The sequence below is a fragment of the Suncus etruscus genome, chromosome 9 (genome assembly GCF_024139225.1).
Source record: "Suncus etruscus isolate mSunEtr1 chromosome 9, mSunEtr1.pri.cur, whole genome shotgun sequence".
Lineage (NCBI taxonomy): Eukaryota > Metazoa > Chordata > Mammalia > Eulipotyphla > Soricidae > Suncus > Suncus etruscus.
Window position 1 is genome coordinate 22,397,116 of NC_064856.1, and position 14,561 is coordinate 22,411,676.

The 14,561-nt window shown below is 40.1% G+C and overlaps 1 protein-coding gene and 2 non-coding genes across 5 annotated transcripts in view; 2 read left to right on the forward strand and 1 right to left on the reverse strand.

Moving 5' to 3' along the window:
- The window catches only part of CHD6 (chromodomain helicase DNA binding protein 6), a 238,513-nt gene that overhangs the window by 186,563 nt on the left and 37,389 nt on the right, over positions 1 to 14,561 (reverse strand). The window lies entirely within an intron of this gene.
- LOC126019948 (U6 spliceosomal RNA) lies at positions 4,597 to 4,700 on the forward strand. Its single transcript, XR_007499551.1, has one exon. It is a non-coding gene; the product is annotated as a U6 spliceosomal RNA (small nuclear RNA).
- On the forward strand, positions 12,691 to 12,824 carry LOC126019370 (small nucleolar RNA SNORA51). The gene has a single exon (XR_007499093.1). It is a non-coding gene; the product is annotated as a small nucleolar RNA SNORA51 (small nucleolar RNA).

Below are 14,561 nucleotides of genomic sequence, written 5' to 3' on the forward strand. Positions count from 1 at the left end.
TCCCCCCCAAAAAAAGATAAGAGGTTAATATCTAAGATATACAAGGTACTGGTAGAAGAAATACAAATGGCCAAAAGACACATGAAAAAATGCTCCACATCACTAGTCGCTCTTAGCAAGCTCGGGGGACCATTTGGGATGCCAGGATTTGAACCAGGGTCCATCCTATGTTGGCCGTGTGCAAGGCAAACAGCTTACAAGACTTGTAAGGGTGAAAAAGAGATGAACATTATATAATGATATACACATGGGGTTGGGAAATAGTACAGTGGCTAGAAAGCATGCTTAACTGGCTCACATGTCAATCCAGGTTTAATTTCCTGGTATCTGCGCATCAATGGGTACAGCCATTGAGGTACCCAAGTAGCACCAATCACTGCAAGGCCCTAGAAGTTTTGCATCCTTGTGCAAGTGCAATTATAATGTGCAAACTTGTGCAACTGACTCAATGTCCTGGTTGGCAGAGAATACTGGTGAATGAAAACAGGAAGCGGGTACTGATGAAGGGAAGGAGACACTGGTGACGAGATTTGTATTGAAACACTGTATATATCTGGAACCCAATCATGAAGCTCTTTATAATTTCATGATACTATATAAGAAAAAGATTTGTAATAAGAGAAATTGAGGCAGTATTAAAAAATCTCCCCTAAAAACAAAATGGGATCGCAAATGAATTCTTCGCAGGCTTCAAAGAGAACTTGCTACCGGCCAACATAACACAGGCACCACTAAAAAAAATAGAATTTTAGACCAATTTCCCTGATGAATACAAACACAAAATCTTCAAAGAAATCTTAGCATGCCGGATACAAGATTACACACCATAATCAAGCAGGATTTATCACAGGAAAGCAAAGATAGTTCGATATACACAAGTCAGTTAAGTGCTACAACACATTAAGAAAAAGAAAGAAAAGAATGTCCACACGACCATATCAACAGATGCAATCAAAGAATTAGTCGTGTTTCAATATTCATTTATGACTTAAAAAAAACAAAAGCAACTAAACAGAGATTGAAGGAACTTACCTCCAATAAGGTAAATGCCATATATCACATACCAACAGATAATATGATAAAAACAGAATGCTTTGGTGAAAAACTCTAAGATCAGGCACAATTCATCACTGGTATTATCACTCATAGTATTGGAACTTTTAGCCACAGCAATTAGGCAAAAAAGATCAATTAAAGGGAGTACTTCTATGGATTTGTGTCTGATATGTGAACAAAGACTTGAAGACAACTATAAAAACTAAATCCTAGGGGCCGAAGCAATAGCGAAGCGGTAGGGTATTTGCCTTACATGCGGCTGACCCAGGACAGACCTCGGTTCAATCCCTGTCCCATACAGTCCCCCAAGCCAGGAGCGATTTCTGAGCACAGAGCCAGGAGTAACCCGAGAGTAGCCCCAAAACCAAAAACCAAAAAAAAAAAAAAAAAAAAAAAAAACCCAAAAAAACAAAACAACAAAAACAAAAAAAATAAACCCACCCAAATCCTTTTATGCACCCCACAGCTCACTGTTCTGTATGAACTCTGATCCAGATTTAAAAAAAAATTTTTTTTTTGGTTTTTGGACAACACCCGGCAGCGCTCAGGGGTTACTCCTGGCTCTCTGCTCAGAAATCACTCCTGGCAAGCACGGGGACCATATGGGATGCACCATTGGTCCTGGGTCAGCACTTGCAAGGCAAATGCCCTACCTCTGTGCTATCTCTCTGTCCCCACCCCCAAAAAAAGATTTTAAGGGGAGGGCAGAGGATTTCAAACTAGTTATGAAGTCAAACATCTATTTCCAGGTGATGTTATATTGTACACAGGAGAAACTCTAAAAACTCTGCTAAAAATTATTAAAATAAGAGGCCGGAGAGAGAGCATGGAGGTAAGGTGTTTGATTTGCATGCAGAAGGTCGGTGGTTTGAATCCCGGCATCCCATATGATCCCCCAAGCCTGCCTGGAGTGACCCTTGAGCGCTGCTGGGTGTGATCCAAAAACCAAAAAAATTTAAAAAATAAAATAAAAAATTATTAGAATAAGCCTGTACAGTGGTAAACCACAGAAAATTGCAAGGAAAAAATGTTACACTCTGACATGTAAAAAATATCTAAAGAGCAAGAAATTCTATAAAAATAGTATTTGTGGGGCCAGATTGATAGCACAGTGGTAGGGCATTTGCCTTGCATGCAGCCAACTCAGAACAAACCCATGTTCTTTTTTTTTGGTTTTTGGTTTTTGGGTCACACCCAGCAACGCTCAGGGGTTACTTCTGGCTCTATGCTCAGAAATCGGCCCTGACAGGCTCAGGGGACCATATGGGATGCCGGGATTCGAACCACCGACCTTCTCCATGCAAGGCAAATGTCTTATCTCCATGCTATCTCTCCAGCCCCGACCCAGGTTCAATCCCTGGCGTCCCATATGGTGCCCCAAGCGATTTCTGAACACAGAACCAGGAGTAACCCGAGTGCCGCCGGGTGGGGCCCAAAAACAAAACAAAATACTATTTGTGATCGTATCACTAAAACAAGCATCTAGGAATCCATTTAGGAATCAAAAATGAAGTAAGAAACATTTATTAAGAACTATGAAAAATAAAAGACATATTTGCAATAATCCTCAGAGACAAAGAGAGGAGGGCTGGAAGGTCCAGCTCACGACATGAAGATCACCACAAAGAGTGGTGAGAGCAGTTAGAGAAATAACTACACTGAGAACTATCATAACAATATGAATGAATGAGGGAAGTGGAAAAGTCTGTCTCGAGTACAGGTGGGGGTGCGGTAGGGAGGAGGGAGATTTGGTACATTGGTGGTGGGAATGTTGCACGGGTGAAGGGGGGTGTTCTTTACATGACTGAAACCCAACTACAGTCATATTTGTAATCAAGGTGTTTAAATAAAGATATTAATTAAAAAAAAAAACATGAATCATGGGCCGGAAAGCTAGCACAGCAGCACGGCATTTGCATTGCTCTTTGCAGATTCAGGACGAACAGTGGTTCGAATCCCAAATCCGGGCATCCCATATGACCTGCCAGAGACGACTTATGAACACAGTGCCAGGATTAATCCCTGAGTGATACAAGGTATGACCCAAAATCCAAAATCCAAAACAACAACAACAACAACAACATAAAACTATGAATCACTACTTAACAAATAAAAGACACAGGGAAAAAAAAACACTTTCCTTGTCATGGGTTGGAAGAATATAGTTTGGATCAGGGAGATACTCAGTGGGTAGGGCATTTGCCTTGCACAAAGCCAACCCATGTTTGATCCTTGCAGCTGCCAGAGTGCTTGGAGTGCAAAGCCAGAGTAACCCCTGAGCACCACTGGGTGTAGCCCAAAAATAAACAAACAAAAAAGAATACATTTTAAATGATCATCCTACCCAAACAAAGCATTGTAGATTCAATGCAATTCCCATCAAACACCCATGTCATTCCTCAAGGACATACAAAAAAGTATTTCTTGAACATTCCATAAAACTCCCAGAATACTCAAATTAATTCTGAGAAAAAAGATGGAAGAACAACATTCCCTATGTAATTTCCAATGTAGATTGGAAAGCGATAATAATTAAAACACTGTAATGGGGCCAGAGAGATAGCATGGAGGTAAGGTGTTTGCCTTTCATGCAGGAGGTCATCGGTTCGAATCCCGGCGTCCCATATGGTCCCCCGTGCCTGCCAGGAGCAATTTCTGAGCCTGGAGCCAGGAATAACCTCTGAGCACTGCCGGGTGTGACCCAAAAACCACACAAAAAAAACAAAACAAAACAAAACAAAACAAAAAAAACACTGTAATACTGCTCAGGGTATAATGGGATAAAATTAAGATCCCAGAGGCAAATTCTCCTATGTACGGTAAGGACAGTTCATTTCATGAAGTAGAGACCTTAGAACAATAGCCACACAAGTTTGATCCCTGGCACTCATAAGATTCCTCAGGCTTCACCAGGAGTGATTCCTGAGCATAGAGCCAGTAGAAATTCCTGAGCACCACTGGTTATGGCAACAAATCCCCCCTCCCCCCCAAAAAAAGATCTAAAATAATAAAATAAGATTTTAAAGATCCATTCCTAGACAGCCAAAGCTTTAACATTCTACAATTCTATGACTTTAGTATATATAATAACTGTATACCAGGAGGGAAAGAAAATGAATCCTGTAAAAATATATTCCCTATTTTACCGAGTTCCCCATTCTCTAGATGAATAAGGAAGCTGTATTTTGACTATAAAAGAAAACTCATTTTTTCCTTCAAGAAAAATATAAGAAGGAAAACCTGCATAGAAGTCAGGAGGATGATTCATGAAATCTGTTTCTGTTAGCAGGCATAAACAATTTTGCTAAAATAATTTTGGTACTTTTAAAAAGTCTCTAAATTTGGGGAAATTAATCATGCATAATGATTTCCAAAATTACATACAGCATCAATATTTCAATCTATAAATATAAGAAAATTAAGTCCATAATCCCTTTTACACTGAGAGAATCAATTCCTTGAGGCCCTTCTTATGAAATTTTACTACTGGCACACTCTAGAAGTGATATGTTTCAGATACAGATCAAAAGATACTACAAAGTGCTCGTTTTGGCAGCACATATACTAAGATTGGAACAATATAGAGATTAGCATAGCCCCTAAGCAAAGATGACATGCAAATTTGTGAAGTGTTTCATATTTTAGCAGATAGCATCATTTTTTAAAGTACTAGATAAATTCATCTCAATCAGTTCCTGATCTGAAGAAGGAACATTACTTGTTTGTTTTGTTGGGGCCTAGTGTTAGTCTTTGCTTACTCCTACCTCTGCATTCAGGTATTTCTTCCACTGGATTTTGGGGAGCACATGTGGGGCCAAGGATAGAACCCAGGTTAGCGACATGCAAGGCAAGAGCCCTGATATTTCCAGCCCTGAAATATCACTACTTTTATGTAACATGGGGGAGGGAGAGTGGATAGGAGTGTTTTTGAAGTGGGATAGGAAGAATGGATTTGGAGTCATACCAATAAGATGCTTACAGACTTCTTCCAGAGCAGATGCTTGGAGGTTACTCCTGGTGGTGCTTAGAGAGCATCAGAAACCAGAGATCAAAAACCAAGTTTCCTTCATGCAAAGCATGCACTGCAGCCCTTGAGATATTCTTTGCCCCAGTTTTTGAATAATTGATGCTTCTACCAATAAATACAACAGGCCTCCACCCATACCCATTATCTTCCCAGCAGGAAAAACAGACAAGCTCATTTACTAAGCTTCAAAAAAAAAAAAAAAAAAAAAAAAGATTACCATCAACTCTTTCCAGGTAGTCTGGTCCAAGCTGAAAACTCGGAGGCCTTCTCAGAATGGGTGATGACATATTACCCTGCCTGGCTGAAGCTACAGCAGAGCCCATACTCACACCCAAAAGAAATACACCTCCAAGAGAAACACACTTAACCTTATCAACCTACCAAACCACCAGATTTGATTCAGATCCCTGGACCAAGTGGCCATGTGACTGCTCAAAATTACAATAGTATAAACCCAGTAGGGTCACAGCAAATAATATGATGGAACCACCAAGCTCAGTGAGCCTGAGTAACACTGAAGGCTCAACCATGGCTCACTAAATCCTCAGACAATGACTTTAGTCATGAAATAATTATTTAAAATTGATCCTTTATTAATCTAAATTTTCATCAATCCATTTGCCTTTGTATGAAGTAAATCTGCTGATGCCTGTGCAAGGGGGCAGGTCAGGATAGTGAGAAACTGGGGATACTAGTTAAGGGAAGCCCACACAGGTGATGGGATTAGTGTTGAACATTTAATGCTTGAAATAATATTATATTTATATAATAATGAATATATAAATAATGTAATATATTTAGTAAATCATAGTGTTATAATAAAATATTTTAAAATAATATTCAAACCATCAAGATCATTAAAAATGTTAAGATTGTTAAGCTATTTGCCTTTTTATCCACATTCTCTCACTGGACCAACAGAGCAACAAGCACAATACAAACTACATTTTACAGAAAGTTAGAGCCTTCTTTTGTGAAAGAATATGGCAACTCAAATTACTCACTTCCCATTTAAAGTGGCATTTGGTAAAAAAAAATAACTTTACTTATAAAAACATCAGAAAGGCCAAAGCTAAAAATTATTTAATAATTGTTTAAAATATAAGACATTATTTCAATTAAAAATAAAATCAGTCCAAACCAATAGTACAATAGGTAAGATAATTGCCTTGCAAGCAACCAACTTACCTAGGTTCAATCCCTGGCATTGGTCCTATATGGTCCCACAAGCAACAGAAGGTATAATTTTTGAGCACAGAAGCAGAGTATTGAGCACAGAGCCCTGAGTATTTTGCCAAGTGTGGTGATCCCCCCCAAAAAAGAAGAATCCACCAACTTTACTATATACTAAAGTAGATCAATCCAACATTTCAGTCTTAGTATGAACATTAGTATGCAAACAAATTGGACAAGAAGAAATAGACACATTTTTTTATTATCATTACCAACCTTCCAAGATCAAACTAAAAGAAGTACAGTCTGACTGGACCAATCATAAGTACAGACATCCTTCACAATATAACAGCCTTGCTTCACAGCTTCATGATCAATATAGGAATAAATGACAAGCCAACAAAATTCCCAAGTACAACAAAGTTCCCAGTATTGGAGCTGAAAACTCTGGTCCTTTCTCAGAGAGGCAGCAGGCCAAGAATCATCCCAGTTCTACAGATCCTAGAGCTCCCAAAACATGTGGCCACTTACTTAAGCAGCCAGGTGATATCTTCAAATTCCACAATACTGACAACCCAGTACAAGCACAGCAAATTAGATAGAAAAGTAGCTCACTAAGTTCAATAAACAAAAATAGTAACACAAAAGGCTTAATCAACTAGCAATAAAAAGTTCAGTATATCCTCAATGACTTTAATAACACCATTATATGACAATTTTCATAAATTTTCTTTTTTTAATTATTTATTTTTAATTATGAGAACGATGATGCAAAGAGGACAATGTAAAGTTACAGTGAAAGGACAATCTCCCATAAACAGAGTTCTCAGAAGAAATCCCCTTGCTGACGCCTAAATATTAAACATACAAAGAACATTAAGAAAAATAAGGCAGAACACATGTACAATTGTTGGAGACAGTATCCTGTCAGAGGATCAATTTTTCTGTCTTCTGTCTTTTATGCAGCCTTTACCTAAGGCTGCCCATCTGCTGATTTTGCTGTAAGCTGTTGGACTAACAGGAAAGGTATTTCACAGCTGAAGGAGATTTTTTCTTTGAAGCCAAAGGAAAAGTGAACACCCCCAATGCTAAATCCAGATCTAGACCACTCCCTTTAGCTTCTTTCCGGAGTTAATAGCTACCTTCAAAAACCTGCCCCCTTCACAAACTGATGTTAGCCCAGATAAGCGGCTGCAGATCCCACTTTGGAGACATAAGGTCTCCATCCCTTCTGAATATTTTACTGCCCTTTGTTCTAAAAACCTTCCCGCCAAAAAGTATGATTGACATGTTCTTTTTCCTGCCCATTTCTCCTCCTCTATATAAGAGTTGCTGAACCCAATAAATTTTGCCTCTGACCGGAACTTCGCCTGGGGTCTTCTTTACTAACCTCTCTCAGATTTTTTACAGGTGTGGTTGTTCTTTTAACTCAGCAAAATAAGAGTGCGGAAGTCCAAGAGCCTCCCAGCCGTTTCCCCGCTGGCCGGGCCCCTCCGGGGGACTCTAGGACCACGCATACAATTACTTTGTCCACAAGTCCCCAGATTGTAGTACATTATAACATTTCTTAGCAATACACAAAGCAATCTAAAGCCATGAGATTTATGTGACTCCTTAAACATTGAAGGCATAGTATTTTTTTATATTTTCATGCACATGCATATTAGTTTAAGATAACATCAAAAGTTTAAGAGGTTTCTTTTTTAAGGGTTAGTCAAAAGAGCACAGTAAAAATGGTGTTAGAGTGGCAAATATTGTTTGCATAGGCCCACCAAAATATGGGGGACATGGAAAGGAAAAGCCTTGGTCTAAATACAAGGAGACCCCTACCCCTGAAGTTTCCTGGCATAAGACCAACTCTAGGCTCCAGGCAAACTAGTTTATTCAATCTAAGTCATTGTCTGTAGTGCCAATACAGTTTTATTTTTCCACGCAGTCTCTATTGTTGGCATCAGGTTTCTGTAGTAAAGATCCTGGAATCTGCACATCCTACATTGAAGTCAGGCTGGTGTGGAGTATCCTCTAGTTTAACTTCACAATTAAGGGGCAATACAGAAAGCCCTGTCCAGTAAGCAGGTCATTGTTGTTGTTAAGTCTTCTCAGTGTTAAGGGAAGTCTCTTTTGAGTAGGTCGATGTCAGAGCAGCGATAGGATCTTCCTTGGTAGAGGACTGCCTCCAGTTGATGTTACAGACAACCTTGGATGTTTCGTAGATGTCTTCCCTAGATCAGGGGTGAATGGAGAATGCCCATTCTTCTGAGGCCTGTGCCAGGTCTTTATGTCAATGTTCAGGGTGTAAGGTCCCATTGCACTACAAGATTTGTGTGTTCCCATCTCTATTAGGTAAGAACTTATTTGTATGTATAGCATTTTCCCGTTTTAGTGTGCCTATGCAAACAAGAAATAAAGCCATGTGGCGTTATCAGAGTATATGGGGGCATAGGAATACGTCCAACAATACCCATGACTTGGTTCAAACATAAGCATTAAACTGAGGGACTCTTTCACCAAATTCCCTATTGAACAGTTCACAAAGAGAAGAAAAGTTAAAAAAAAAAGGGGGGGGGGAATCGTCACTGTATAAATATTCAGCAAAAGTTATAGTCGTCAAAGAAAACACACATAAAATGTTGAAAAGACATACGTGTCCTTTCTATGCCTTTTGGAATAGTTGGGTGGGTGTTAAGTTAACTCCAGGGCACCACTTTGGTCTGTGACTTAGGACTCTACAGTACTTAAGTTAAAAAGAGTAAATGTGGAGTAATGCTGATAGGGGGTAAGAGAGTTAAAGAGAAAAATGATCTTTTGTAGGGGTGTGTGAAAGGGCAGAGTACAAAATGGACATTCTGCATACATAAAAACATATTCAATAATAGTGAGTACTATTAATATATCTTGTGCTAGCGCCCCCGCGCGGTTTTGAAAATATAGACTGGTAAGAAATGACCAACCTTCAAGAAGCTGGGAGGCCAGAAGTTCAGAGCCCCACCTAGCTGGCTTGCCCAGGCATGTGGCCCGGGGAAGCCCCGGAGATCTGGAGCAAGGAGGTAGAGGGGTGCTGGGGTCACCTAAGTCCCACACACCCCCCAGGCCTGTTTAAGAAGGCCTCCGGCATGGCAGAGGCCTGCCGAACCCCATGCTGCTAGAGACTCCCGGCTCCCAGGAAGGAAAGAGCCATAAATTTTCTTATACTGAACTTTTTTTCTTAATTCCACTTATTTTATTGTAACTAAGCAATATAAGATAAATTGGGCTGGAGCGATAGCACAGCGGTAAGGTGTTTGCCTTGCATGAGGCTGATCCAGGACAGACCTAGGTTCGATCCCCAGTGTCCCATATGGTTCCCCAAGCCAGGAGCAATTTCTGAGTGCATACCCAGGAGTAACCCCTGAGCGTCACTGGGTGTGCCCCCTCCCCACAAAAAGATAAATTATTTTCTGCCAACCAAGGAGACAGGTTGAAGGGGGACTGAGGGCTATTGTATGGGGAATACTATGAAGCTATTAAAAAAGTGTCATGAAATTTGCATATACATGGATGGAAATGGAGATTACTAGACTAGGCGCGAAATGAGTCAGAGGGAGAGACATAGAATGATCTTACTTATTTGTAGGATATAATTCTTTAAAAAAATTCATTAAAATTTTTAATAATTTTATTACTATCTAAAGACAATAGATAAGGGCCAGGAAAATCAGTCCAAGGTAGGAATCTTGCCACAAATAGCAGGGAAAGTGCAGTTAGGGCAGAGAAAGGACCACCATGACAATGGTTGGAAATGATCACTTTGGACAAGAACTGGGTGCTGAAAGATGATGTGATAGGCTTGATGCCCCTTCAGTAACAATATTGCAAACCAGTGTCTAAAAGAAAAATAGAAAAGGGGCCGGAGAGATAGCATGGAGGTAAGGCGTTTGCCTTGCATACAGAAGGACGGTGGTTCGAGTCCTGGCATCCCATATGGTCCCCTGAGCCTGCCAGGAGTGATTTCTGAGCATAGAGCCATGAATAACCCCTGAGCACTGCCAGGTGTGACCCAAAAACAAAACAGGAAGGAAGGAAAGAAGGAAGGAAGGAAGGAAGGAAGGAAGGAAGGAAGGAAGGAAGGAAGGAAGGAAGGAAGGAAGGAAGGAAGGAAGGAAGGAAGGAAGGAAGGAAGGAGAGAGAGGAAGGAAGGAAGGAAGGAAGGAAGGAAGGAAGGAAGGAAGGAAGGAAGGAAGGAAGGAAGGAAGGAAGGAAGGAAGGAAAAGAAAGAAAGGAAGGAAGAGAGAGAGAAAGAAAGAAAGAAAGAAAGAAAGAAAGAAAGAAAGAAAGAAAGAAAGAAAGAAAGAAAGAAAGAAAGAAAGAAAGAAAGAAAGAAAGAAAGAAAGAAAGAAAGAAAGAAAGAAAGAAAGAAAGAGAAAAGAAGAGGGGGTAGAAGGAGGAGGAAGGGGAGAAAAAGGAGGAGAAAGAAGAAAATCTACACCAGAGGCAAGCAGGGGAAAGGTCAAGGGGAAAATTGGGGACATTGGTAGCAGGAAATGTGCACAGGTGAAGGGTGTTGTACTTTAACCAAAACTCAAACAACTTTGTAAACTGTATTTCATGGTGATTCAGTTAAAAGATTTTATTTATAAAAAAAAAAAAAAGAAAGTTACAAACTCAATGCAATCCTTATCAAAATACAAATGACGTTTTTCAAAGAAAAATTATATTTCTAAAATTTGTAAACAGGTCACAGAGATAGAACAGTGAGTAGGGTGCTTGCCAAGCTGGCAGCCAACCCAGGTTCTATCCCCAGCATCCTCTGTCTCCAGAGTACTGCCAGGAGTAACCCCTGAGCATCATTAGTATGGAAACAAAAAACAAAAATAATTTTAAGGCTAGGGAAAAGAGACAAATTCATAAGCAAATTTAAGTCTAGCAATCATCCATTAGACATGGAAAACTCAATCAAGTCTATATATGCAAAATAATCACAAAAATAGCTGACACCAGTGGCCTCAATATGAGACACTTTGGCCAGACTGCTTTTGTCAGCAAAAACTGTCTCTAGGCTCGAGTACTCAGAGAATGTTCCCCAGATATACCGTCACCTAATTTTTGATAAAGGTGCAAGAAATCCTAAATGGAACAGGGAAGACCTCTTCAATAAGTGGTGTTGGCACAACTGGCTAGCCACTTGTAAAAAAGTGAACTTAGACCTCCAGTTAACATCATGTACAAAGGTAAAAATCCAAAGACCTAGATATCAGACCTGAAACCATAAAGTATATAGAAAAACACGTAGGCCAAACACTCCATGACATTGAGACTAAAGTTATCTTTAAAGAGGAAACAGTACTGTCCAAACAAGTGAAAGCAGAAATAAATAAATGGGACTATATTGAGCTGAGAAGCTTCTGCACCTCAAAGGAAATAGTGCCCAGAATACAAAAAGCCACCCTCTGAGTGGGAGAAACTATTCACCCAATACCCATCAGATAAGGGGTTAATATCCAAAATATACAAGGCACTGACAGAACTTTACAAGAAAAAAAAAAACATCTAACCCCATCAAAAAATGGGGAGAAGAAATGAACAGACACTTTGACAAAAAAGAAATACAAATGGCTAAAAGGCACATGAACAAATGCTCCACATCACTAATCATCAGGGAGATGCAAATCAAAACAACTATGAGGTACCATCTCACACCACAGAGATTGGCACATATCAGAAAGAATGAGAACAGTGCTGGCAGGAATGTGAAGAGAAAGGAACTCTTATTCACTGCTGGTGGGACTGCCGTCTGGCTCAACCTTTGTGGGAAGTGATATGGAGATTTCTCCAAAAGCTGGAAGTTGAGCTCCCAAACGATCCAGCTATACCACTCCTAGGGATATATCCTAGGAACACAAAAATACAATACAAAAATCCCTTTCTCACACCTATATTCATTGCAGCATTGTTTACAATAGCCAGACTCTGGAAACAGCCTAGATGCCCCACAATAGATGAATGGTTAAAGAAACTATGGTACATATACACAATGGAATATTATGCAGCCATAAGAAGAGATGAAGTCATGAAATTTTCCTATACATGAATGTATATGGAATCTATAATGCTGAGTGAAATAAGTCAGAGGGAGAGAGATAAACACAGAATGGTCTCCCTCATCTATAGGTTTTGAGAAAAATAAAAAACATTTGTGTAATGATTCTCAGAGATAAAATAGAGGAGGACTGGAGGGTCCAGCTCCTGACATGAAGCTCACCACAGGGATTGTTTAGTGTAGTCACAGGAAATAATTACACTGAGAACTATCATAACAAAATGTGACTGAATGAGGGAAGTAGAAAGCCTGTCTAGAGTACAGGCTGGTGTGGGGTGGGGAGGAAGGACACTTGGGATATTGGTCATGGGAATGTTGCATATAAAAAAATCAAAAAAAAAAAGAAAAGAAAGGATAAGGCCTCCCAATTCTTACCACAGGCTGTGTTCTTTTACACTGACTGTACAGAAAGAGGAGAGACAGTAAATGCACCCCATATACACCTCTACCCAGGCTCTTTGCCTGGTCTGTATTGTGAATTGGGGGATACACACACACACACACACACACACACACACACACACACACACACACAAAATACAAACTGTCTCTTTCACATACCTTCAAAAGTAAACTTTCCATTAGGCAATGTTCTGTTACAAAGGTATAAACAAAATACCTCAGGGGCCAGAGCTACAGCACAAGTGAGTAGGGCGTTTGCCAAGCATGGCCAACCAGTGGCCAACCAGTGTTTGATCCCCCAAGCCTTCAGAAGCAATTTCTGAGTGCAGAGCCAGGAGTAACGCCTGAGCACTGTCAGTTGTGCCCCAAAATAGCCCCCCCCAAAGTCTCACTACCACATTTAACAATTCCAGACTGTCTATACTAAAACAGTTATCCAAGTAAACTGACTACCAAAAAATATATGTTTACACATATGATCTTAAAAGGGACACAAAGATTTCTAAGACTTAGGTAGTTTGCCTCATTATACTTTCCAGTTTCTCTAGCAGTCATTCAAAGTATCCTGGTACAAGTTAAGTCTAAGTTTGTCCAATAAAATCACAGTGATTTTTTGTTTTGTTTTGTTTTGTTTTGTTTGGGGCCACACGTAGTGGTTGCATGTAGATTACTCCTGGCTCTGTACACAGGAGTCACTCCTAATGGTGTTCAGAGAACCATATGGGATCAAACAGTATCTGGCACATGCAAGGCAAATGCCCTACTCACTGTACTATTTGCTCAGGCCCCCAATAAAATCAGGGATATTTTTAGAAAACATTTTATCTAGACTAACCATTTTCCAACCTTGTCTCCAGTACTGTAATTCTTTTTTTTTTTTTTTTTTTTTTTTTTTGGATTTTGGGCCACACCCGTTTGACGCTCAGGGGTTACTCCTGGCTATGTGCTCAGAAATCGCCCCTGGCTTGGGGGGACCATATGGGACGCCGGGGGATCGAACCGCGGTCCGTTCCTTGGCTAGCGCTTGTAAGGCAGACACCTTACCTCTAGCGCCACCTTCCCGGCCCCTGTAATTCTTAATGTAGCACTGCTACGCCTTAACCTTGATATCAAAGTTAAAATATTAACTTACTAGGGACCAGAATGATAGTAGAGCAGGTAGGGTGCTTACTTTGCATTCAGCTGTGCTGGATTCGATTCCCAGCATTCCACATGTTCCCCTAAGCACCACCAGGAGTAATGACTGAGTATGGAGCCAGAAGTAACCCCTGAGCATCAATAGGTGTGGCTCAAATCCAAAAAATTGTAAATAACTTACTAAACCACAGATCTGGAGGTAAAATAAATCACCTTTTTGATTCCAAAGCACATAATATATACATAATTTCTATCCTACATATAATTACATTCTACTATACTTACTGGAGAGTACTTGAAATTCAAAGGTTCTAATACCAATCTAATTAAAAAGATTCAGTAACAGGTGCAGAGGCTATATAGGAATAATTCTTGGTGGGACCAGAGTGATAGTAGTTCGTAGGGTGCTTGACCAGCATCTCATAGAATCCCTGGCACTGTACTGGGGTGCTAGAGATCAAACCTGGGTTAACCATCTGCAAGACAAGCACGTACCCACTGTATTATCACACCCCAGGTCTGATTCCTGAACTCAGAGACCTGAGCACTACCAGATGTGTCAGGAAGAAGAAAAAAGAAAAAAAAAAAGGAATTCTCCAGATTAGAGGATAGTACAGCAAATAGAATGCTTGTCTTGCTTACAGCTGACACAGGTTTGTTCCCCAGCATATGGTCCCAGAAATAACTCCT